The 25,386-nt window shown below is 50.4% G+C and overlaps 1 protein-coding gene across 1 annotated transcript in view; it reads right to left on the bottom strand.

The window, feature by feature from the left end:
• FSTL4 (follistatin like 4) overlaps nt 1–25,386 on the bottom strand; it is a 617,506-nt gene that overhangs the window by 536,304 nt on the left and 55,816 nt on the right. The window contains exon 2 of the mRNA XM_040622453.1: nt 10,175–10,264. The gene's annotated coding sequence lies outside the window, so the exon portion shown is untranslated. The remainder of the gene's footprint in view (nt 1–10,174; nt 10,265–25,386) is intronic.

The raw sequence follows: 25,386 nt of genomic DNA, 5'->3' as shown, positions 1-25,386 counted from the left end.
ACCCGCAGCACTGGAGGCCCGTATTTCAGCTCCGGGGTGCAGCCAAGAGACCCCAGGCCAGAGTCCAATGGCCAGAGCAACCAGCTGCACTGCAGGACCGAGCTCACCCCATCCCACAAGTGATACTGGCTGGAGTGGCCCACCTGCTGTCTGGTTTCCTGACCAAGTCTACACAACTGCCCGCACTCATACCCCAGGCCTTTGCTTGCTCTGTCCCTCCTACCCAGAAGGTGCCCGTCCTCTCAAACCCTACCTTCCTTTAGGATACAGCTCAGCCTTTCCTCTCCGGGAAGCTCCCACCTTCCCCTGCCCACCCACCAATCTCACCCCGGCTGGGCCAACCCTCATACTCTTCCCTTGCACCAAACATCTGCCCATTTTATTACTTACTGAGCACCTAGCTAGACCCCAGAACATAGCTGGTGCTCATTAAACGCTCGTTGAATGAATGGATGTACCAATGAAAGAGTGATCAGTACTGTGGCTCTGGTCCACACTGCCTTCTCTGTGTGCAGGTCCCAGCGGCGGGAACAGAGGGCATACCAGAGGAGGCCAAGTAAAAACTCTGACATGCTGATGCATCTGCCACAAGCCAGCGCCCAACCGAGTCCCGGGCATGGCGCAGATTCGGTAACTGGAGAGGTGGAGTTAAATGAGGAGGAGGGAAACGTAGCAGGTACCACTCGGGCTAGGTCCTGGGAACCACTGGCTATCCGCCAGCTTCCAACAAGGCCTTGTGGTAGGACTTGGGCAAGTCACAAACCCCTGTTTGCCTCAGGGTCCCGAGCTGGAAAGCAGGATGTGGACACATTGCTCTGAGTCCCCCATGGCTAGCTGCAGGGATTACGAGTTCACCGTGCTATTAGTACCTCCCACCACGCAAGGCACGCGGGAGGCCTGGGAGCTTGGTGGTTTCGAGGCACAGGTCCTGGCAAGTTTCTGTCCCCCGGCAGCCTCCCGTGCCCAGACTTGCCACTGCTCCTGACAGTGATAAACTCCCCTCACGAGTCTAGCCACGGAGCACTGCTCACAGCCATGCTGCTCCCAAGTCCAGCCTGTGAGCAGAGGCCAAATAAAGATGGATATTCTCTTGTGCACGGCAAACACAACACCTCAGTCAATCTCTTGGCTCCTGAACTGTGTTCATTGTTCTAGTGTGGAATTCCACAGATACTTATAAACACTTCCATTACTTCTGAAGTTTTATTTATGGTTTTTGTTAAACCTTTACTCTGAAATTTGCCATTTTAAACACTCCCTGACTGAGTAAGATTTATACGGGTTCTTCACACAGAAGCTACCTGTAATGGACAAAGCCAGAATCAATTTATAGGGCCTCAAGAGCAGCTGACAACTCATTTTTATTGCGAAAAGGTTTTCTCGGGAAAAAGAGAGAAAACATTAAGATCCCAGAAACATCCGCTTCCCAAGAGGTTGACCACACTGAGCGTGCCTCTCTGCACCTTCTTTAAAACCAGCTCAATCAAACGGCACGAGACCAGAGTGCCCTTCCGACCAGGGAAGGAAGCAAGGATGCCGGCCTCGCCCGGAAGGAGTCCCTGCTCCTCAGGAGCCTTGGAATGCTCAGAGAGGTGCCTGCCCAAGTGAACGCAGATCCAGTGGAAGCCAAGGGCGGGGAGGTGGCAAGGGTAATGGAGAATCAGCCGTGTTGCAAATTTATTCAAAGTTCTAAATTCCCATCTGAAAAATTATGAAATTTCTCAGTTACAGGCTAGAAGGTACCCTCACACCATGTGTTGGTACTGGCGGGACTTTATAGGGATTTGGGCCCTGGATTGTGGTTCTGTGGTTTATCAGTCCATATGGAGGCAAAAATGCCGCATCTACAAGCCCAGTCTGTTGGGGCAAGAAATTGAAACTGGCCTCCTAGGCTACAGGAGTTCCAGAAAACAGAAGTGTTTGCCTTGTGGGGGATCTCCCTGATGGCTTTCTTCTCCCATCTGTAGTAAAAGCTGGCAAGGCCTTTCTTACTCCCAAGATAGTTTCCTCAAACAGTATTTCTAAACATACATGGCACCTTCTTCACAGGCATGTCATTTTGACTTTTTTCCCCCCATCTTCTGGAAGGAGAAAGGAAGCAGAAGTGGGACATCTAGGTCTCTGCCACCCTCTCTCCTGGGGTGGAATGCTGCTTCTCCTGGCTCAGAGACCTACCTTCTTGCCCACGATATTTCCACAGTGGGGGGCTTTGGATCCCCTGATGTGCCCACCCTTCTGTTTAGGCCATGTTCCCAGAAGCCGGGGCTGATCCTTCTAGAACACTGAACCCCCGGGCCACTGTAGAGTGACATGGGTTCGCTGGACACAGAGATGGAATCAATAGGCAGGGCCTTTTACAGCCTTCAGAGAAGAAAATGAAATCATTTTATCTTTCGACTTCTCGATACTATTGGAATGATTTTTTCTTTCTAAACAGTGAAAATAATGTTACAAAAGCATCTTTTTTGTTATTTGTTTGCAGCACTCCCCCACACTCTGGTGTTTCCAAATGGAAAGAAAGAAAGAAAGAAAGAAAGAAAGAAAGAAAGAAAGAAAGAAAGAAAGAAAGAAAGAAAGAAAGAAAGAAAGAAAGAAAGAAAGGAACACTACCACTTTTTGTACCAAAAAAAATGCTCAAAAGATTTTTTAAAAATCCAACAAAAATAAAATTCCCATCTGAAAGGAGCTTCGCCCACATTTTTCCAGGCCTTGTCAAATAAATTAGGAAATCTCTTCCTTTGAAGATCAATGGTATAGAGATGACTTTGAACTCTTAATATCAGGCATTAGCAAGATAATGTTAGGTTTTATTAAGAATGAAAAGAATTTACCAATTTTCTTCCAACAATTCTCTCTGGATGCCACAAGGAAGCTAATCACTAGATAATTGTTCAGTGACTCTTCTGGTCCATTCAAATCCACTGAATTGTTTAGTGGGGGCGGAGGGGGTGGGGGGAGAGGTCCTTAAGAAACTAGTTACCAAACAGCTGGCCCTGCAGCTTGGCAAGAACACACAGCTCTAGAAAAAGCCAGAACACCAAAGAATCTGTGTGTATTCACGTGTTCAGACTGCCATAAAAAAATACCACTGACGGGGTGGCTTAACCAACAGACATTTATTTCTCATAGTCCCGGAGGCTGGAAGTCCAAACTCAAGGTTCTAGCCAACTGGTCTCTACTGAGAGCTCTCCTCCTGGCTTGCACATGGCCTCCTGCTCACGGGGTCCTCCCATGGCCTCTTCTCAGGGTATGTACACAGAGAGAGAGAGTGCATGAGCTTTCTGGTGTCCCTTTGTATAAGGACACTGATGCTACCAGACAGGGCCCCACCCTCACGACCTCATCTAACCTTAGTTACTTTCTTGAAGGTCACATCTCTAAACACAGCCACAATGGACGTTAGGGCTCCAACATAGGAATTTCCGGGGGACACAAACATTCAGTTCATAACACTGGATTTGCCACAACTTGGTTCTCCCCTGTTCAGGAAATCCAGGCCCCATTTCCACCACCACCACCACCCCCGCCATCAGGTGGTCTAAACTTTCTCCATACCTGGTCTCTACCTCTCCCCTCCCCAGTATATTGTTCAGGAGCTCTCAGGTTCCCAGAGGCCTCTTCCCAACCCACAGCTCTGAGTCCTTCCTCTGCTCAAAAACCTCAGTAGATCCCCCACGAAGACCAGAACTAAGTCTATCGTTTAGAGGATCAATAAGTGCAATGATTAAAGAACTTGCAATCAGACAGATGTACATGTAAATACTAGCTCTGACCTTTAATAACTGTGTGATCTTGGGTCATTCATTTAACCCCTCTGAACCTCTTCTGTACATGGGGAAACTAACAGCCTCATCAGGTTGTGGGGGAGAGAGAGAAGTGCCTAACAGAACACCTGGTACTTAAAACTCAGTAACACGTCAGCCTCTCTCTACCCCACCTCGGTGGTCTCTCCCCATCTCGTGGCTTTAACACCATCAAAAAGCCAACGGCCCCTACATGCACGTCTCTAGCCCCAACCTCTCTCCAGAGCTCCAGACAAGGAAAACCAGCTAACCACCCCCTACACGCATCTCCATGCAGACAGCAAATGTGCAGCTCCGGCTCTGATCCCACTCCAGCCTGCCGCACCCGAAGCCCTGCCAGGTCCAGCTGCTGAGGCTGAAACCATGGCACATCGTAGACTCCCCCGCCTCTCACCTTTCACACTCAGCCTGTTAAGAAATCTATGTCCTGAACAGAACCCCCATTCACCACCTCCACAACACCTCTCCAGCCCAGCCCACCATCGCCTCTTGCCTAGAGGCCACAACAGCCTCCCAACTGGCCTCTCTGCCTCCAACCTTGCCCCTAAAATGGTCAGGCTTATACACAGCACACAGAAAGATACTTTCAAGACAGAAGTCACATCCTATCTGTCTTCCATTCAAAATCTTCCAGAGGCCCCACATCCCTGAGGGTGAAGCCCAACCCCTATGTTGGCCTTCAAGGCCCTCGGGGGCTCTCTGGCCTTGTCTCCTCCCGCTGCCCCCTTGCTCACCCTGCAGCAGCCCCACAGGCCTCTGGAGGCTCCTTGAGGATTCCAGGCACACTCCTGCAGCAGGCTCTTAAGCACCTGTGATTCGCTCTGCCTGAAATGCCCTTCCCCCAACTATTCATCCAGCTAATTCCTTAAATCCTTCTCAAACTGCTCAAATGTCTTCCTGTCACAGAGGCCTACTCTGCTGCCCTGGTCAAGAGTGCAACGTCCACCCAAACGCACGCATACAGCCCTGGTGCTCCCATTCCTCTCCGTGGTGCTACTCATTCCTTCTCCCTTACACTTAGCTCTTCTTAACGTGCTGTATACATTATGTATGGGTTATATTTATTTGTTTACTATCTTCTCCTCCTGAAATGTAAACTCACAAGACAGTGATATTTACCTGTTGGCAGCTCCATATCCAGCCCTAGCTGAGTGCGTGGCACATGGTAGTCACTCAGTGAATATGTGTCAGATACGTGAAGGCTCACATGGATTTCTTCAGCAAATATCCACAGAGCATCTTCAAGCCCATTAGGGTCTCACCCTTTCCAGCCGATTGCCCAGGACTCCCCTCCCTAGAACCTCCCCACGAATCGCCCTTGTCTCTCTGTCTACACACCTACGTTTTGGACAAACTGTTCCCTGAAGACTTCCCCACCCCCTCTCCACCTGTGGACGTGCAATTTGTCCCCAAGGGCCAGCCTACATCCCTCTCCCCCCGGGGAGCCTTTGTATCCAATGTAGGGGTGCCTGCCCTTGACCTTCTCCATGCCTTTCCTCCACCCATTCTCCCATCCAGCTGAGCACTGCCATGGGTCGTGGTCTGTTCCATATTCCCCGCTACTCCATGAGATCTTCAACGTCAGAACCATGTTTGCGCCTGTCAATCTCGCGCACTGTGCCAGGCACACCTGAGCTGTTCTGGAAAAATTTAGGAGTGAACCAGTATGCATCTGCATCAGGCTGTAAATTAAAAAGTCAAAAGTAAACCCTAGTTCTGGAGAGTCAGCTAATTTGGCCCCTTGAGACAAGAGTGACATGTAATGATATAATTACCTTCCTCCTGCCTGGCTCACAGCCCCATCAACAGCCTCAGAAGGAATGTGCTGCCCGTCCTCGAGATGAGACTCCAGAATACAGCCAAGTACAGCCTCTCCCCCCCTGCAGCTGTTATGCAGCCCTGTCCGCCCCCCCCCCAGCTCCCCTCCCACCCTACCCTCAAGAGTGCTCCTCCAAACCCACTGAAAAGAAGCCCATACCGGACTCTGTTCATTTAGGAAAATAAAAATGATACATATGGCACAAACATAAGGGTCTACAGGGTCTCACACACCAGTCTGACTAGATTTTATCCTTGTGTAATGAGTTTTGTTGTTCAATTTCTTGTTCCAAAGAAGGAATGGGGCATCCTCATGCATCTGATCAAATATATCCACCAGTCCTGCTCCGAGACCTCATTCTGTGGGAAACTGACACAGCACTCACGAAACCCCAGAGCTCCTGAGTCCCCAAAGGTGGCTCAACCCTGCAAGCCCATGTCCATGTAGGCATTAACATACAACAACATCTGTGTTTCCAGCACTTCCAACACTTCCCCTGACTCTTGGCCCAGCCCCAGCAAGGGACTCTCAGCACCAAGGTTAGGAGAGGGAGGCGAGGCTCTCCTTTCATCACATTTCTGCTCCTTTTGCTCATCTTCCCAGAGGAGAATCCAATGGAAGTCATGGAAAGTCGAAGGAGCAGGATTATGTTAAATTAGATGTCCCTCCCCAAGTCAGCAGTGATCCCACGGCCCAAAGCAGCAATCCAAGTTTTATTTGCTCATAAACATTAATGGGACCAAACCTCAGGAAAAGGAACAAGAGAAGCCAAATGCCGGAGAGCAAGCAGCACCATAAAACACTAGTGCAGGGCAGGATGGGGAAGGTTGGAGCACTGGGGAAAGGGCCCCAAACTCTCCTTCCACAGAGGGACTGCCTTTGTCCACTTAGGGGGATGGATCTGGGTACCTTCTCTTATGCCTCAGCATTCTATCGACACTTTTCTTAAGCACGAAGAAAACAGTTAAAATAAGAAATGCGTTGTTAGTGGCCCAACCTCTGCCAAAGAGCAGTGACAAGAGAGCACAGCCCCTACCGCAAGCAGGCTCTCCTTCAGCTCAGACCTCCTCACACCAGGGCAGGGACCCCTGTCTCAGACATCTGTCCTACTGCAAAACTGCAGACCCCAATGCCAGCCCTGCTTTACTAGTAACAACCCAGGTGATTTTAGGAAAACCCATACAACCTCAGCCTCCATTCTGTCCCCACTAACACTGGGCACATCCCTGGTGCCTCCTGGGGGGCTGGGGGTCGTGTGGTTAATGAGAGTGCACTGCCTTCCAAAACACACCCTGTGCTAAATGTGTCAAATGCATACACTCATTTGATCCCTTCAACAGCCCTATGGGACAGGGACTATGATCCCCATTTCACAGACTTAGAACCTGGGGCTCAGACAGCCTAAGCCCCTGGAACACGGCAGAGCCAGAACTAGAACCTAGGTCTGGACCGAGAGTCTGTGCTTTTTAAGCCATACACTGTGGGACCTGATCCCACACTGTGTCCAAGCCAGGCCACGGACAGTAGTTGCTTAAGCAAAGCCCGCTCGATTGAACTGAAGCTCACTTCCTCAGAGCCCTTTGGAGGCCTTTTTGCCAGAATGAGTTAGAAGCAGCCCCAGGTCTGTTCTTTCTCTGACAAGGAGGGGAGCCACGGGAAAGGAGAAGCTATTTCTGACCCCTCCAGCTCTGTATCCAGGTTTTAACTGAGAGAGGGGGAAGAGCATATTTTCTTTCCCAATTTCTTCTCTCATTGGAATATTGGATTTCCACATGTGGGTTTGTGGAAGCCCAGTTCCCCAGAGGAATTCCCGGAGAAGCCATCTGCCTGTGTGCTTCTGAGGCTCCTTGGCAAAGGGAAATGTAGGATACTAATCAATCATCTGAGGGGGAGCTGCTCACTCTTTCCCTGGGAGATGGGCAGGCACATGCCCTTGAACATGGAGGCCGTATCACCAGAGAGGCACAGGTTCAGGCTCTGAAGACGTTCTGCCCATTCCACGGTAACCTCTGACTGAGGTCAGGTCAGGTGTACCCCAGCCAGGGGCCAGGGCAGCGAAGACCAGGACAGAGGGCCAGGCAAGGCCTTGAAGAGGCTGACACTTTGTATCAGAAGTGCCAAGGGGCTGCTGCTATGTCTGTGCCCAGACCAGAGCCCATTCCTGACACAGACAGAGATGCAGACACCCAAGAGAAGTCAAGTCATAGAGCTATCCCCAAGAGGTCGGCTAAGAAATGTGGCAGGCCAGTACCACATTGACCTTTCGATATGGCTGCCCCAGCTCCAACATCTCTGTGGGCAGGAAAGCCAGGTCTGCATGAGCCACAGCAGGCTACACTTGGGTGAGCCTTATAGGTACGGTCTTCCCTTCCAGGACAGCCACTGGGTTCAATTTACCTCACTGGGAATGGAGGAAGCACCGGTAACAAAACAACAGGAACAGACAAACCAGCTTCCAAGTAGAGTCCTATTAGCTAAACCTTGAAAAGCCCCAGAGAGCATCTGGTCTACCATGTAGTCTTATCAATGGAGAAACCCAATCTCTGAGAGACACAAGTACTTCTCAAGGACACACTACAAGGCTCCCAGTCCAGGACTCCATCCCAACACTCATCAGAATCAAGTCCTCCGAGGCTTGGTGGCACCCACCTTGCACAGGCACTGGGGAGAAGATGAGAGAAGATGGCCACCCCTCAGCCATTCCTGATCCCTCTCAAGGAAGCCCCAACCTCTGGAGGGGTTTCTCCTTCCTCTCTGTGTCCCTCTGCTCCTCTCTCCAAGCTTCAGGGATTTCTATCACATGTTCAGGCTGCCCCTGGTGCCTTTACAAAAAGGTTTTCAAAATGAGAAGAACTTCCTTAAATATTTCATCACTATACGCAAAACAAGGCATTCAGAACAGCCCGGAGCCTGCACTGCTGCAGAGGAGAGAAGATTCAACAGATGGAATGTTTCTGCTCACGTCCTGTCCTCCGTGGAGATTCCTGGGCCCAGGTGGGCTTCATCTGGCCATGGAGGTGAACATACAGACTGGCCATCGGGCCAGCTGCTCAGGCTGAACCAGGAAGGAACCAGCCTGTGCTCTCAGGCTGGCAGGGGTCTTTCTGAGTCGTGATGCCTGAGCAGATATGTCTGCACTCTGGCCCTCACGGGCCTGTCCTAAGCTCAGGGGAGGCCACCGCAGGCCTGGTGATAAATGTCCTGCCTAATTTCCACGGCAGGAGGAAGTTCAGAGCTTGTGAGTCCATAGTGTAGTTGGCATGAGAATATGGAGCACTTGAGTGCCCCAAGATTTTTATGTAGGGGGGAGAGACTGGCGTGGGGTTTTCACAGGCTTTCTGTAACCAAAGGGATCTGTGGTCAGATATCTACGTTTGGGAAATAGAGGATTAAAGAAAGTTTAACAGATTTCTTTTACAGAAGGACTTCCCAGAGCGTGTACATACTGACGGTCATTAAGAATCTCCAAGAAGGGAGCACAGGATATGGTGTTTCCCAGCTTCACTCAGAGGGCCACAGGCAGCTTTAACAGAGCATCTCCCAGGACTTAACACCCAAGAGAACCTTCCGAAGAGAGTGAAAAGGGATCTAGGGGAAGCTCAGGAGAGAAATACAGACGTTCACAGGAGCCAAGTCTCTATGAGGTCTTAGGAAACATGCCCCTCTTCTATGAGGCCAAATTCCCCACCCCGAAGCACCACCCGTGAGAAAGGGACATGCAATGCCCAAGCTTGGTATTCACATGGACATGGGGCTTGTGAAAGTAGGTATGTCATGGGGGGAACCGGGGTGGGGGGGGGGCAGGCAGGGGCTGGAGTCCTGTCTGGGGACTCCCAAGCACTGAAGATGCTGACACGCCCTAGGCCCCTCCACACCCTGCCCTGTGCACCCCCTTTCCTCCCTGCTCTCTTCCTACTCTGCTTACCAGTGCGTCTCCACCTCAACCACTTTCCTAAGTGTCCCTGACACAGCTGTCTCTCAGATGAGCGCACAGGCAGTTTTGAAACCACAGAGAAACACATCCATGCTATCAGGTTCACAAAACCACAAAGCTTCGAAATGACCAAGGCCTGTCCCTACCTCTGTTGAAGACCAGACCGTGTTGAGTCCAGGACTCCTTGTCCTCCTCATGACCCCTCCTCCTCTCAGTCCTTCTTAGGAGTTAGTTTCAACCCTGTCTGTCCCCAGGGTGGGGGCACTCATGTCCATCTCCCCTGGCTACGTCCCCTATCCCAGCCCGAGCTCCTTCTCTCTGATCCAGAGGCCACCACAGCCCATGGCAGCCTTTCCTTCCCAGATACACCCTCCAGTCAGCCAGTCTCACCACGAACACCCAGCAAAGCTCTGGAAACTCAGCCCCTGGAACCCAGCACACACTCACAGAAGCCCAGACGTGCCAGACTTTTCCCCATCACTTGCTCCTTGCCCAAGCACCACATGGCCCAAAAGCACTTCCTTCATGTGGAGACCTAGCAGCACGTGCGGCCGGACCAACACAAGGGGCAGCCCAAAGGGGTCAGGCTCAGGGCTACCATAACCGCGCCCCACTCACCCACAGACGTCCGCCTGATCCCACACGGCCGCTCAGCATGCTTTCTCCTTCTGGGCTGATGTGCCCCTTCACAGTCTGCTCCTCAACAGGCTGAAAGAAGTAAAAATAACATTTTAATTCATGCACTTTGAGATTCCAAAAAATGTTTTCTAGAGGTTCAGAATGTCATCATCTTTGAAGTTCAGCTAAGCCAGCTGCCTCCCTTCCCAGAGGAGCTGGGAGAGAGAGAGAGAGGGAGCCAGTTCTGGGAGGAGGGGTCTGCCGAGGCAAGTGTCTAAAAATACTAGATTTCGTTATTGTGAACACATCTTCTCGTGTATGTGGTTCCTGGACACGGCTTTCTGTTAGCCCAACAGCGAGACTCGGTTTAGAGAGAAAACTCACAAACCCGCATTTATACAGGGAAAGCTAAACAACAACTCTACACACCAGGGGCAGGAATCGGGTCTCTGCCTCCTGTCCCGGTCAAGCTTTGCTCCCCGTGCTCCCACCCAGCCACGCTCACTAAAGCCTGTGACGGCTGTACCCAACCCTACCAGGGAAGGTCCAGGGATGATCGAGATCCCAGGAAGCCTCTTGACCTTCCAGATCAATGGGCTCCTATGGCCCCATGCTCTCCAAAAATGGCACGCTTCACACAGACAACATAGCTGTCTTGTTCCTGCCTGCCTCCCCCACCCAAATGCATGGACCTTAGCCATTGTATCCCCAGCGCAGAGGCCTAGAATGGATGGATGGACAGAGAGGAGGGAGAGGGAGAAAGGGAGGGAGGGAAGAGGGAGGGAGAGAACCCAGATTGCCATGGCCTCACCTGGCCGCCTTGTCCCTGTTCCCCTCAGAAGGGAACTAGGACTAAATGACCACAAGTCTTGGGACAATGCAACTTACCCAGACCCCCCTGGGCCCCAGTCCCACAGTTCCAATACCTAGGAGACAACACTGGGGTCTCTTGCTCCTTCACAAAGCCAAGTTTGAGCCATCTCTGAGGATCTCTGTAGTCTGAAACTCTGGAAACTGGCTGCAGGATCCCATGCCACTCAAGCTATCTTTAGCAGAGAAGAAGAATTCATGAAGTCTCTAAAGCATTCCACTATGCTCCAGGGCTGGGACTCGGGGAGATTCTAGGACTGGACCCTCGTGTCCACAGGCATGGCCTCCCTGTACCTCTCTTGAATCCCTGGCAGGTGAGCAGCTCTACCTTCCCAGAAGCCCACCCATCTGCAACTGCACCCTGAGCACAGGGCTGTAGGCGGGTCCTGGGATCCCACTGGGACCCAGAAGCACCTGGTGCCATGGCTGGGGAGGCAGGAGGTCTCCCCTGCCTCCTGGCCCCCAGCGGAAGTGGCTGTGTGCTATAGGCAAACTCTGAATGATCTCATCTCAATCACAGGTGGTTCTGCTGGGCAGTCCTCCCCTGGTCAGCCTGTCTAGCTTCCCTGACCTTGACAACCACAGAAAAGCTGAGCACACATACGCGCACGTGGGCTATTCATTTCCCCTGCTTGCATTTGCTGGCGCAGCCCCACATGGGCATAACAAACCCCAGGACAGAGACAGGATGCACGCTGAGGACCGCAACCTGACAGCACCCTGGCCACTTAGCAAGGAGAAAAGGAGCCACTGATGCTCTGTGGAGTTCATCTGACCCCCCCACACACACCCTGATGGCCTTCTCTCTCAGCCCATATCACAGCCTGCTAGGGGAAAACCAGAGGCCTGCACAGGAGAGCAGCAGTAGGGTCCCTAGCCACAAACACATGGCAGTCATGCAAAGGCCATGGGCCACCAGAGGTCAGCGAGGGCTCGGAGGGGCCAGGAAGATTTGGGGAAGGGAGTCTACAAAATGGGTTAACTTGGGAAAGGACGGCGTTGAGAAGTGGTCATTCCAAATGGGAGCAGGGGCAGCAAGGGGGGGGCAGGAGCGTGCAGGGGCAGTGCAGGGAGCTGGGGAGCCATCTGATCAGGTGTGCCCCCCGGGCGGGAGTGACCTGGGGCCTCCTGCTTCCCCCCACCCCCACTGCCCACTGCACGCTCCGCAGCTGGCACTTTCTCCCTCCCCCACAAGTAGTTCCCTTTCTCAAAATGACTACTTTGCAGCTCTTTCTTGAGGGGCTTTTAGTGGCTTTTTAAATATAAGTCTGGAGCTGCAAATGCCACCTCGCCAATTTGCTGGAACACTCCACCTTCCCAGAAGTTTCTTCTAAAATGACTTTCCTTCTTCTACCACAAACAGAGCATTTGGAGCAATGGGCCTTCTAATCAACAATTATAAGAAGTTTTAAAAGTCACTTTTAAAAGGCTGTCACGATGAGCCTACTCAGCTATTTTCTCTCTTCCCAAGGGACTACCTAGCGATGGCAGGAAGCTGGCGCAGGAGGAAGGTGGGTGCGTGGGTGGGAGCGGCCTTCATCCATCAGCCAGTGACAGGCCCCTGGTGCCTGGGGGTCCTCAGAGCGCACGTCGGCACCCTGGGCAGCGCTGGCCTGATTGATCCCAAGCAGGATGTCACCTTCCCCCGGCCAGGCTGATGTGTTTGCAGGTTGCTTCTCCTCTCGCTGACCTCCAAATGCTTCAGTTCCTGGGGCCCTGGGCCTGGTCTCCCCCACCTCCACATACAGGTGCCTACTGTCACGGCTTCCCTCCCTGTCTCTGGGCTGAGAGCTCCCACACTTGTGTCTCCGGGCCCAGACGCATACACCCAGCTGCTTCTCTGGCATCTCCTCAGCTTCCTCCCAGCCTTCCACACCTCAGCGAGAGGCACCACCATCACCAGGGCCGCAGCCTTGTCATCACCCTTGTTCTCCTTCTCCTCACCGCCACACCCCCTCCGACTCCCCCTGTGAGGCCCACACCTTTCCCGCCAAACCACATGGTGTCTACTCACCCAGCCCCTTCCAGGGAGCAGCCCCTATCTCCCTGCATAGGCCCCTGGCGTCCAAACACGCTCCCCCTTTCCTTAGCCCTTTCGCCTCCTCAAAATCCAAAATTCAGCCAGCCTTCAGCTCTCAGCTCAACATGAGCCAGCTCAGCCCTGAATGTTCTGAACACCCCGTGCCCAGCAGGGGCAGGAGCGCCCAGGAGTGCGTATACCAGGAGCAAGTATCCCAGGCCACAGAGTAATGCATTCAGCAATGGGGTGATGGTTTTGTTTTTATTGACTATCTGACTTCCCTGCTGGTCTTTGAGGCCAGGACTGGGTTCATCTTGTTTGAGGCTGATCCCAGGGCCTTTGCCACAATAGGTTTTCAGTAAATATTGACAGAATAAATGCATAATCCTGCAAGTCCTAAGTAAGAGGTTGCCAGGAGCCAAGGAATCAAGAAGGAAAGAAAAGGCAAAGAGAATCTGGATCCCTCCTGAATGGGGTCCATTTCAGCATAAAACTCACGCAGCTGAGAAGTCTCATTATTCTCAAACACAGGATGCTGGGAAAGATGGAATATGGCATTTAAACATAAGTTTATGGCAAATGCAACATAATTGAGGGGAGTGAGAAGATTTGTAATGCCCCCAGGGAAACGTCTAGCTGTTCTCACCTCAGTTACACCTGCTGGACACCGGTCAGCCTTCACAGAGCTGAGGGAGGGCCCAGCTGGACACCTGGGTACATGTGACATGAGGTGGACCAAGCTAAGGGCTCTCACATGACATTTCTTCTCTGCCTGGGGTCATCATCCTCCCAGTCCAGGCCTCTTTCTATTTTTTTGAGTTCTGGAAATAGGTTTCTCTTGCTGCAACTGTGATTCCTTTGGGGAACCATCCCCCTGCTCTCCATATGGTTCTGTGGGGCTATCCATCATAGTGCCGGAGCCCCGGCCTCTGGCTACAGAGGTGTGCCAAGTCAAAACAATTACAGCATCACATCTCCCCAGACATAGTCATTGGTCCATGTGGACACCTGACCCAGCAAGGCCAGTCTTTTCCATGTTTATATAGTCATATATAGAGAGGAAGCTTGCTTTCCACTGACATGCCAAGCTAGAGTCATGTGAGCCGGGAGCTGCTAGCAGCCATCCTCCCTGACTGTATGAAGGAAGCCCACCAGCAATAAGAGTAAATGAGACCGAGACATGGATGAACATCAGGGCGAGCAGGGCCAAGAGAAGGAGAAAGTGAGAGAAAGGGCATTATTTGTGTTGCTGGATCCAGCCTTGCCTGAAGGCAGACACCCTTGAATTTCTCAGCTACATGAGTTAGTAAACATCCCTTTTGACTCAAGTGGGTTTGCCTGTTATTTATAATCAAGAGTCCAGATGAATATAGCCTTTATCCTCAGAAGCCCCCAAGATTGACCCCTGTGTCTGTGCATGAATTTGTCTCTTCCAACTCTATGCCAAGCACCTAAGATTACAGTCTGAGTATAAGACATGACCATGCCACAGTAATATAGAAGAGAATCTCAGTGGTGTCTAGTCCCTGTGCCTCACCCCAACCCCTGGGATATACTTTCCCCCTGCAGGCCCTGTGTTTCCGTACCCCGGACTCAGGAAGCTCTGAACACAAGAGCTACAACATCCATTTCCTAGGCCCAGAAGCACTTTCTGGAGTTCCGGCTGCTCTCTCCTTCTAAATGGGGTAAATTCTCTGGAAGCACACCACTCACCCCTTGCCAGGGGTGGGTGAAAAAAACATGGTCTTTCTGGGTGGAATAGAAATGTCCCTCTGAGTGGTGCTCCCACGCATTCTACCCTCCCCATAGTATACAGCCTAATGGAATTTGCTGGAATCCCCCCAACCAATATTGCTAACTCCTCTTTTATCTTCTGTTCTAAAAACCTGTCAAACCCATCATCTCTGCCCCACAAAACAAATTTATTTTTTGAGTCACGTAGGAAAAAATTGAAGTTGAAATGCGGTGAGGGTAGAGGCTTTTGTATTGGTGTCAGGCGTCTGTGAAATCTAATGGAGCCATTCTTTGACAACATTATCTATGTTTGGCTAATTTGGTGGAGTAGACAATGTCCTCTATTGAGCAGGAAAAATAGAATGCACAGTCCTAGAAAAGCAGAGAGTTGGCCCATCGTGGATAATTTGCTTCCACTATTCATCCCGCAGATAGGCACTCAATTAGAGAGACGTTTGCAGGTAAATTTCCATTCATTCTTTTATCACCTCCACACATTCATTTTATCAATGAAATAGTCATTTTTAAAATAGCTTGAAGCAGGGATGCATGTCAGTAAACAAAAGGACAGGCTTCCTTATCACAGTATATTTAATCCTGATTATTTATTCTTCTACCCCTCAGAAAGCTCTGCGACTAATTCACTCTCTCGGTCCCCTCTTACTAACATTTTTCCTATTAATACAGCCCAGACTGGCTCTCTGATGAACCACGGGAGTCAACCTTTCCTGAGCTCCGTGTTTAGGCGCCTGGTGCCAGGGCCGAGGCTAGCTGAAAGGGAAAGAAAGAGCCGCTGATCCTGAGGAACCTGATCAAATCAGAGGCAGGCAGTCCAAGCAATGGGACCACAAAACCCACAAGAGGTCTGCCAAGGGTGGCCATGCAGGACAAGAACCGGTGTCCTGGTGGCAGCAGGCATGGCTCACCGCCAGGAGGCATGGTCTCCTGAATGCCCCACAACCAGAAGAGAACTTCTCACCGAGCTGTACCTGCCAGAGTCAGTTTGGAGTACTTAATAAGCTCTTCCTTTGTACAAGGTCTGGTGCTGGGTACTGAAGGCGTGAGGATGCAGAGCCAAGGTCCCAGCCTCCAAGGTGTCCTACACGAAGAAAACAAGGTGTGGGAGCATTGCCTGTGCCACGAACTCAGGTTAAAACTGGGCCTCCAACCACGGCAGGTTTTTCTTCCAGGATGAAACACAATTTAAAAGATTCATGCCAAGAGGCTGGTTCTGGAAAAACCTATCAAGCCCTGTTATGAGCAGCACAGAGGAACACACAAGGGTCAGAACACATCTCTGACACCAAATGCGATGGTTCATGTTATGTGGCTTGACTAGACCACAGTACCCAGACATTTGGTTAAACACTATTCTAGATGTTTCTGGGAAGGTATTTTTAGATGAGATGAACATTGAAATCAGGGGGCAGTGGGAGCGCCTGGCTGGCTCAGTCGGTGGAGCATGTGACTCTTGGTTTGGGGGGTTGTTAGTTCAAGTCCCACGTTGGGAGTAGAGATATTACTTAAAAAAAAAATCTTTAAAAAAATCAGTCAATCAATCAATCAATCAATGAAGGGACTTGCAGTAAAGCAGATTATTCTCTATGATGTGGGGTGGGCCTCATTCAATCAGCTGAAGACCTGAACAAAAAAAAGATTGAGTTCCCCTGAGAAGAGGCAATTCTGCCAGCAATAAGTAGCCTCTGGACGTGGAACTTGCAGCCTGCCAGCCTGCCCTGCAGAGTTTGAACTCACCAGCCTCCACGGTCACGTGAGCCGGTCCCTCAAAATACACATCTAGGGAGTTAAGCTCTCTCCTCAAATACAAAGCTCCATAGTAAGAGCCCCTCGAATACATAAAATCTGTCTTACCCTCCACAAATAAATAAGAGTAAATATATATATTGTTTCTAGATAATATATATCATAATTCTTATTTTTTTAACTGCAAACCTGATTTATTTCATGCACAACAATGAGAATTAGAATATCCGCTTAAAAGGAAAGCAGTCTTCTGTCAAACGGAGAAGATCAAGATTCTTAAGTCGCTGGCTCTGGGACCTACTACAATGGAAGACTTGCTGTGTTGCTTACGGACGTTAAGCCTCTGTACCTGATGTTTCAGCAGGCTTTTCAAACATGCCTTCCTGCTGGGCCAACTTTTCTAATTCCTTCTGATTGCCAAGCCAGTATTGCAGATAGCTTATGTTCCTCTTGTATTCATCCGGGAACTTTCTCAGGAAGAACATATTCTCCGTGTGTGTGTGTGTGTGTGTGTGTGTGTGTTTCTGTTTCTCTGGAGAACCCTGACCAATATACCAAGTGGCAGAACTCCGCACATTCTGTAGCATGTGTGGAAACCACCCACCCAGCCCACGTCAGGACATGGAGGAGATTCAGAGCCCACTCAGAAAGTGCTGAGGTTTCAAACCTGGGGGAACAGGGAATGGGAGCTGCAGGGGAAACCAACACATGTTAAGGAGAACAGACGTTCCACGTTTTCAGCACCTACATCCACCTGTCACCTCCGGCTAGGGACTAGGGGCAGGATCTGGATCCCTGAATAGCTTCTAGACTCTGCTCTCATTCTCAGGCCTCAGAACTGCTTGGAGAAAAAGCAAACAGCATTACTTTGAGTCCGAAGCGTGGGTACCAGCAAGGCATATGGCTGGCCTGGGATCCCAGATTAGATGAAATGCCCAGTGAGGAAAGCGCAGGGGCCCACCAGGCTTCTCGCCTCCTCCTCTCCTCTGACCCAGAGAGAAACTGGCTCCTGGGGGCTGCTGGGTTGGCCACACCAGGAGTAGTAGCTTCCATTACCAGTTATGCTGCCCACAGATGGGGATCCACAGGGGGAAAATGTTTCTTTTCCCAAAGCAGGACTTGGAACAACCTGGATGAAGGAAGGCATCCACTGTGCATAAATGAGAACCAGTACCCCAGGTGGTCCTCTAGGCAGATGTTACCTGAAGGAACTAGGTCCTTACTGGGCCCATCCAGGTAGGGGCATATCCCAGGCTGGGGACAGAGAGGCCTTTTGAGGGTGCTCCAGGAAACGGTTCAGGTGAGTGGGCTGTCAATCACACTCTTGCTTCATGAATATGCATAAGTGTCATGGATATTCATGAGCATCCCATCAACCTAGCAACAAGAACAGGATTCCTTTTGTTGTTAAACAGCCTCTTAACATCAAGCAGTCTGGTGGGTCAGGAGAGGAGGCTGGAAAGAATGTGCACATCTCTTCTCTCTGTTCCTTGGCCTCCCAACAGCAAGATGGAGCTAATATTTATTACTGTAGCTAATATGCATGGTGCCTTTTAGAGGAAGCTGCTGTGTTCCAAATGCAAGCCTGACCCCATGAGTGCCACTCACCTCCCCCTGCTGTATAGATGGAGACTGTGTTCAAATTGCACTTCTGTAAATAGAATTCTACCTCAGAGAGTTTTTCTCAAAATATTCTTTTATGACTGGCTTGTGTGGGGTCAAGAGGGCTCCTCGCACTTTAAATGGAGGACAGTTGCAAAATAATCAAAGAGGATGTTCTGCAAACAGATGCTTAACTGAACAAGAGAATGTGCAAAATTTACAGAAGCTGGTCATGCTGCCTCGTTCCCTTGGAACTCTGTTCCTTCTCTTTCCACCAGCTGACTGTTGCCCCTGAAAGCCAGTGAGCACGCTCTGTAACCAGAAAAGAGCTGTAAACCCATGAACACTGGAAGCAACACAATGGAAACCAGAGGGCTTTGGTAACCAAGTGCAGAGAGAAAGAGAACCACAGGGCCATTTCTTGAAGCTTCCAAGGACAGAGGATCATGTCCTCTCACCACAAAATCCAGAGAAAACTAAGGGAGGCCCTGGTCACACATTGTGACAGCGTCTGCTCATGTAGGAGTCCATCTTGTCCCTTGGTGACAAGATGGTATCTTTTTGTCGTGCTCCAGATGGCACCTTCTGGGAGAAACTTTTCAATCTCCACCCTGAATCCTGCCCACCCCCAGCTCCACCCCCAGACTTCCTGGACTCGGCTTCTTCAGATACCGTCTTCTCACCTCTGATTTCCCCACCCCTGCTTCTCCACCCACCAGACACTATGAACTCCTTGAAAGGAGGGGTTTCCCCGCCACAAAGCCTCAAATATAGCCTTGCCAGTTACACACTGAACTTCATTTTTAAGGCATAAAATATGGAATCCTCAGCTGAGATTTTATTTTTTAACACAGTCAAATATTTAACTTTTCCCTTGGATTCTAAACTTCTCTAAATGTTTTCGCTCCAAACTAGAACACAAGATTCGGCCATCTTTACGACGTATCCCATTTCCAGTAACACAACATGTGGCTTTCCTAAACAGCCAGGGGACTGAGGGTTCGTGGAACCCACAGGACGAGATTCAGGGAGGATGGACAGAAGCAAGGAGTATCTCCTCAACAGAAGGGGCTCAGACCGAAGCCCTGTCACTCAACCCGGGCTACATGTGGTAAAGTACAGTCTCCAGTCCTGATGATACAAGCCACTTAACTGCCATCAGACATGACTCTCGTCATCTTGTCCTCAAATCCATCCAGGCTTGAGGGCCAGCGTGGGGCTGGGAACCAAGAAGGACACCTGCAGCTGGAAGACCAGATGTTAAGAGACCTCAGCGTAAACTTTGCAGTATTAAAAAAAAAAAAAATCAAAAAACTAAAGAGAAAAGTTAAGTATGCTACCTTGGCTGGTATCCTTCACAATGACTTTGAAAGCCTGATGGCGAAATAGAGCCTTCTGGAATTTTTTTTCCCTCATGCCTCCTCCAAAGTCATTGAAAGAATATGTCAAGGAAAAAGCTGGACCTCACTCAGCTGTCCCCTCTATGCTGTGGCCCTGGGGATTGGGGTGAGAAGACAGAGAGCCCAGAGCCTTGGGACAACTCAACACCCCCAGAGGCAAGCACTGAACTTAGCACCCCCACCCATGCAACGAAACCTAACAGAACCCTCAAAACAGAAGAGGAAAAGTGAATTCAGTGAAACCACCAGAAGTGTTTGGTCCGCAGGATGCCCAGTAACATGTACTGCAGTCTGCCGGCTTCTAGAACAGTCATTTTGAATGAGTGGTGTCAATGCCAGTACGTAGCTCAGAGGCAAGAGGGACATTTCTTAGCTGTATGTAAAACAGCCTTGGAGGGTAATGTGGTGCTGCTGACAGTGTTTCGGGGAGGAGGGGAGGGAGCGCAGGGGTGTTTCTTGCTCACCCCGAGTGCCGTTTGGTGTGTTCCAGCAGCCCCTCCCGGGTCTGCATTCTACTTTCAGTAGACTTGTTCTCAACCACAAGATCAGGATTTTGGAAGCTCAAGGAAACAATGTCCACCCCCTCATTGGGGGAACACCAAAATATTTTTATTTAAAAACTGTATAAAATAAATCCCAAACTATCAGGAGGCCAGATGAGACCAGGTGGCAGCACAGGAGGGAGACGGGGGAAGAAGCCTGAGGACCACGCTCACGGTGGCATTCTGGACGGTGAAGGGCTGAGCAAGAGAAGCATTCGCATCTTTTCTCCCTTCTTTCCCACATGAGTCCACCTGGAAAACAGAAGGTAGGGCTCACTCCTTTATATGAGGTTCCTCCCAGGCCCATCCGTCTAGATTTAGAGGACACCACTGGTTTCCACTCAGTCCATAGACTGAATGGAGCCCCTGCTATCTGCCAGGCTCAACACTAGGGTCAAGGCCTACCTCTATGCACAAAGGCAGGCTGGGGCTGACCCTGTGGCAGTCTGGCTGGGGACAGGTGCTTCAAGCTGTAAAGGGTGCCATGTGCTTGGTGGCCACTTTCCCTCCACGGACTCGGCCGGTCCTCGAGAGCAAAGAGAGCTTGGGAATCACACCTAAGGCCTTGCTCTGCACAGAGCTGCCCATGTCGGGCTTCTGGTTGCTGAGGATCTGAATCCTGGGACCACACTAACAGTGGGGGCCACCATTCTTGGGGTTGCCCCTCTCACATAGGACACCTAGAGGCTGGTCCAGAACCTCAAGGCTGTCAGACCCTCTGGTCATCTGGCACAAACTTCTCAATGCCCTGTCTCCAGCCCTACAGATCTCTCCCGGATGTGACAGCTACAATACTTGTATTTCACAAATTAACTTGCCTTTCCCATTACCCCATGCCAGAATAATCAGCCTCAAATACCACCTTGATGTCATCATTCCACTTCTCAAAAGTGCTACACTATTTCCATGCAGGCACCAGCCTACCCAGCCATGTTTCCCTTACACACCCACATAAAACCACCACTTGGGGGGTGGGGTGGGAAGGTGTTACTGAGTTCTGATAGGGGTATTTACCAACTTACTTCATTTACCTAAATTAGACCTCTTCAGAAGTCCTTTTTCTCCTTGTCCCTCCAATCCACCCACCCACCTACACACACACACACACACACACACACACACACACACACACATCATGTTCCCTCCTGCCTCTAACTTTGGTTTTCTACCTAGAAGGCTGTCTCCCATCTTAATTCCCTCTGCCCTTCAAGGCTTATTCAGGGCTTGCCTCTTCCACAAAGCTTCCTATATTGTTCTCATAAGGGAGACCGGGCTGAAATCCCATCCTGAGCAAAAGCTGCTTCCACAGCATGCCAGGTGCACCCTGGGAACCAGAGACAGCAGGACAGCTGCCTGAGGCATCCCCAGAGTCACGGCCTCTTCCCCAACTCAAGCCTGAGGCCTCCCTGGGAGCTTCTCAAACACACTCACCAAAGGGTCCGAAACTAAGAGCTCACACCTCAAGCCAACCAGAGCTAGGCTCGGGAGCTTCCAACATTGCAGGTTTGGCTTCTGCACCTTCAACCAAGTATGTCTTCCCCCTTGCTTGCCCCTCTTCCTCTGCTCCACCTCTGTGCACTGGAAGGCCCTAAAGCCCAGGGTTCTCAGCACCCTCCCATTCCCTAGCTACCCTAGCACCCTGGGGATACTGCCCAGATCTGTGCCTTTAAATGCCATATAGGTGCCCGTGGCACCATGTTCCACATCACAGGCCTGGAACTCCCCCTCAGCTCTGCCCAGGGGCACAGACCCAAGACCCTCCTCGGTGTGTCCACACAGAACATCTAAAGGAATCTTTAGCTTGACTTGTCTGAACTTGCATTCTTGATCTTCTCTTAATTGGCAGCTTTTGCAAAATTCATCCCTCCTGAGGTTTCTCTACCTCAGTAAAGGACAGCACCATCCATCTAGCCAACCGTTCAGGATAAAAATCCAGGGGTCATCCATGATGTCTCTCTTTCTCTCATCTTCCAGAGCCAAGCAATTAGCCACTCCAGGCAGTTCCACCTCTCGAATCCAACCACCTCCTTCCTCCTCCACAGCATCATTTGACTCACTCACTAGCATGTCTTGGCTGGAAACACCAGCTCCACTGTTCTTCCGGCTTCCAGGCTTGTGTGTTGCCCGTCCTCAAAAGAGGAGCCAGAGTGATGGTTTCACTCCCTACTCAAAACCCTCCAGGGACTCCCAGAATCTCTTACAGGCCCCATGTGATCTGTCCTTGACACTTCTCCAGCCACAGTTCCTATCACACCTCTCCTGGGTAGTCTTCCGCTCCAAACACACCAAGCTAGGTCAAGCCTTGGGGCTTTTCCACTAGCTGACCGTCTGCCAAGAGCATTCGGCCTCCACATCCACATGATGGGCTCCTCCTCATCATTCAGATCTCAACTCGGATGTCACTTCCTCAGATTGCCCAGCTTAAAGGAGCTCTCCGTATCTCCCTGCATCACCTTTTGGCTTGATGTCCCTGCTTTATTCTCCATCCATACCACTATCACTCCCTCAAGGCATCTTATTCATTTTCTTAGTACTTGTTATTATCTGCTCCCAACACTAGAGTGTAAGCTCCGGGAGGGCAGGAGCTTACCTACTGTGTCCACTGCCGCATCCCAGTGCCCAGGACCAGTGCCCACACTTAGTAGGTGCTTGATAAAGGTTTGTCAGAAATTTCCTGATCTCTGTGACATGGTTGCTAGGCTGGGTTCTGCAAGGTAATACCTCTGGTCTGAACAAAGGGAAAGCATAAGCTGGGTTGGGGCTTCCAAAAGCAAGTTCATGGGAGATGCCTCCCCATGGGTCATCTCGTCAACCTTCTGCTGACTGGCTTTCCAGAAAGAGCAGACTCTTCAAGAGCAAAGGAGAAGCCAAGACAGCCAGAGGGCTTCTCAAGCACAGAGCCATCCTTACCTCTGGGAGAAGTTATCAGCCCTCTGGCCAATAGGGGGACAGCTCACCTCCACGCTGTCCGACAGAAACATAATATAAGCCACCAATGGGAGCCACAGACACAACTGTGAATTGTCTAGGGACCATATTTTACAAAGGAAAAAAGAAACATGTGAAATTAATTTTAATAATATAGCTTATTTCGGGAGCCTGGGTGGCTCAGTTGGTTAAGCATCAGACTCTTGATTTCAGCTCAGGTCATGATCTCAGGGTTGTGGGATGGAGCCTGCCATGGGGCTCCATGCTCAGCAGGGAGTCTGCTCGAGGATTCTCTCTCCCTCTCCCTCTGTCCCCTCCCCTGCTCTCTCCCCCTCTCTAAGGAAAAAAAATGTATATATATATATAGAGAGAGAGAGAGAGAGAGAGCTTATTTAACCCAATATACCAAAATATTATCATTTTAATCAATATAAAAACTTAATTGGCTATTTCACATGTTTTCTTTGTAACCAGTCTTCAAATTCCAGTGCAGATTTTACACTTACAGAACATCTCACTTTGGACTAGCCAAATCGCAAGTGCCCAATGGCCAGTGTAGGTCTAGAATAACTGAGCTTTCCCTATGGTAGCCTGAGAAAAGCATTATGTCAAAAGCGGAAGGCATTTTGTTCTCACGTGTTGAATCTTTTCACACGACGATGGGTTTCTTGCATTGGATTAAAATGCAGAGTCTGCATCGATTTTTCTTTCTTTTCCCTAAATTTCTGTGACAGAACCCTTTGCAGGCCCTTGAATTTGCAGCACGTATAGGAGCTGGCCCATCCCTGCCAAAAAAACAGAAGCAGCGTTTCCCCCTGCGGCACTATTGTTATCAGGTTCCTGTCTTCCTGGCTTCAGGTCCACCAAGAGACTATCAGAGTTTATTAACTGACTTTAATAGGGATCTGTTTCTAATAGCAGAATTAATGGGTCCTATAAACCCGTTGCAAAGGGAGAGGGTAATTCCACCGCGAAGAGAGAAGAGGCTTATTTGAAAGTCTGAGAGTGTGCCAGAACCACACACCTTCAAATGAACAAACCCCATCCCTGGCTCGTTAGAATCTCCTACCACGAGCTTGCTGTCCTGGGGTAAACGGCACACCATGGGGCCTGCAAAACCAGGGGTTGTCATCAACAAGGACACAGACAGCCCGCTGAAGTGAGAACACACAAGCTGACACTAATATTCCTCGTGCTTGTCCCTGAGAGGGAGCCCAGTGGGGGGAAGAGCAAGAAATTCAACTGGACTTAATACAGTGAGCATTTCCTGGGGCCGGCGGGGTCTCAGCACCAGGCTCAGGGTGGGAAAGCAGGAAATGGAAGCCCAGACAAGATGTGCAGCCTCCCCTTGGGGATCGTGAGGAAGCCACACTTGATTTAAAAAGCAAAATCTTCCAGAGTTCAGCATAAAGAATACGTCCCTCTTTTGGAATCCAAATTGGCAGGGGTTGGCAGGGGGAGACTTAACGGATGATCTTTTTTCCATGCCAGGAGACTTCACACACCAGGGACAGCAAGACCAGCCATCCTGGGAGATGTGTCCTGTTGGGAAGGGGATGCTGAGCCACCAACAGGAAGGCTACAGACTTCCCTCCCCCCTTCTTCTCTTTGTGATTTCTAGGGAGAGAACACTCAGACCATTTCGAGGCACAGAAAGTGGAGCTTCCCATCATCAAAACATGAGGCCAGAAGGAGCTCAGATAGTGAAAATCAAGGTTGGGGAAAGCAGTAACCAAAGGAACGAGGTCAACAGCAGAAGTCAGGGTGGTCTGCAAGCAGCGGTCAGGGGCACATCCACTGCCAGTGTCATTCGGAAACACAGTGTGCGACAATGAGAAAGAGAGTTTCCAATTACCTGGAAAACTGAACAAGGTACATCCGTGATGAGGAATAACTAGAGTTCAGTAAGGAGCGTGCTCTACCGTATTTAAGGGATTGCGTTTTCTTCAATTTCACTCTGATTGATCTCCTATTGTACTTCAGAGATGCATGTGAGAATGTGGCTTGTTCCAGGAGCTTCACAGTTCCAGCTGCCCATCAGAACCAAGGCCGGGGCCTCACCTCAATCAGAATCTCCGTGTAAGAGGCCTGGATATCCATAGGTAGGGCCTAGGTGTGGCCAGGGTTGAAAACTACTGCTCAGGGGCGCCTGGGTGGCACAGCGGTTAAGCGTCTGCCTTCGGCTCCAGGGCGTGATCCCGGCGTTATGGGATCGAGCCCCACGTCAGGCTCCTCCGCTATGAGCCTGCTTCTTCCTCTCCCACTCCCCCTGCTTGTGTTCCCTCTCTCGCTGGCTGTCTCTATCTCTGCAAATAAATAAATAAAATCTTTAAAAAAAAAAAAAAAGAAAAG

The sequence above is a fragment of the Ursus maritimus genome, unplaced genomic scaffold (assembly GCF_017311325.1).
Source record: "Ursus maritimus isolate PB19 unplaced genomic scaffold, ASM1731132v1 scaffold_5, whole genome shotgun sequence".
NCBI lineage: Eukaryota > Metazoa > Chordata > Mammalia > Carnivora > Ursidae > Ursus > Ursus maritimus.
The sequence above is the reverse complement of the archived record's forward strand: the minus strand, read 5'-3'. Positions and strand labels throughout refer to the sequence as shown.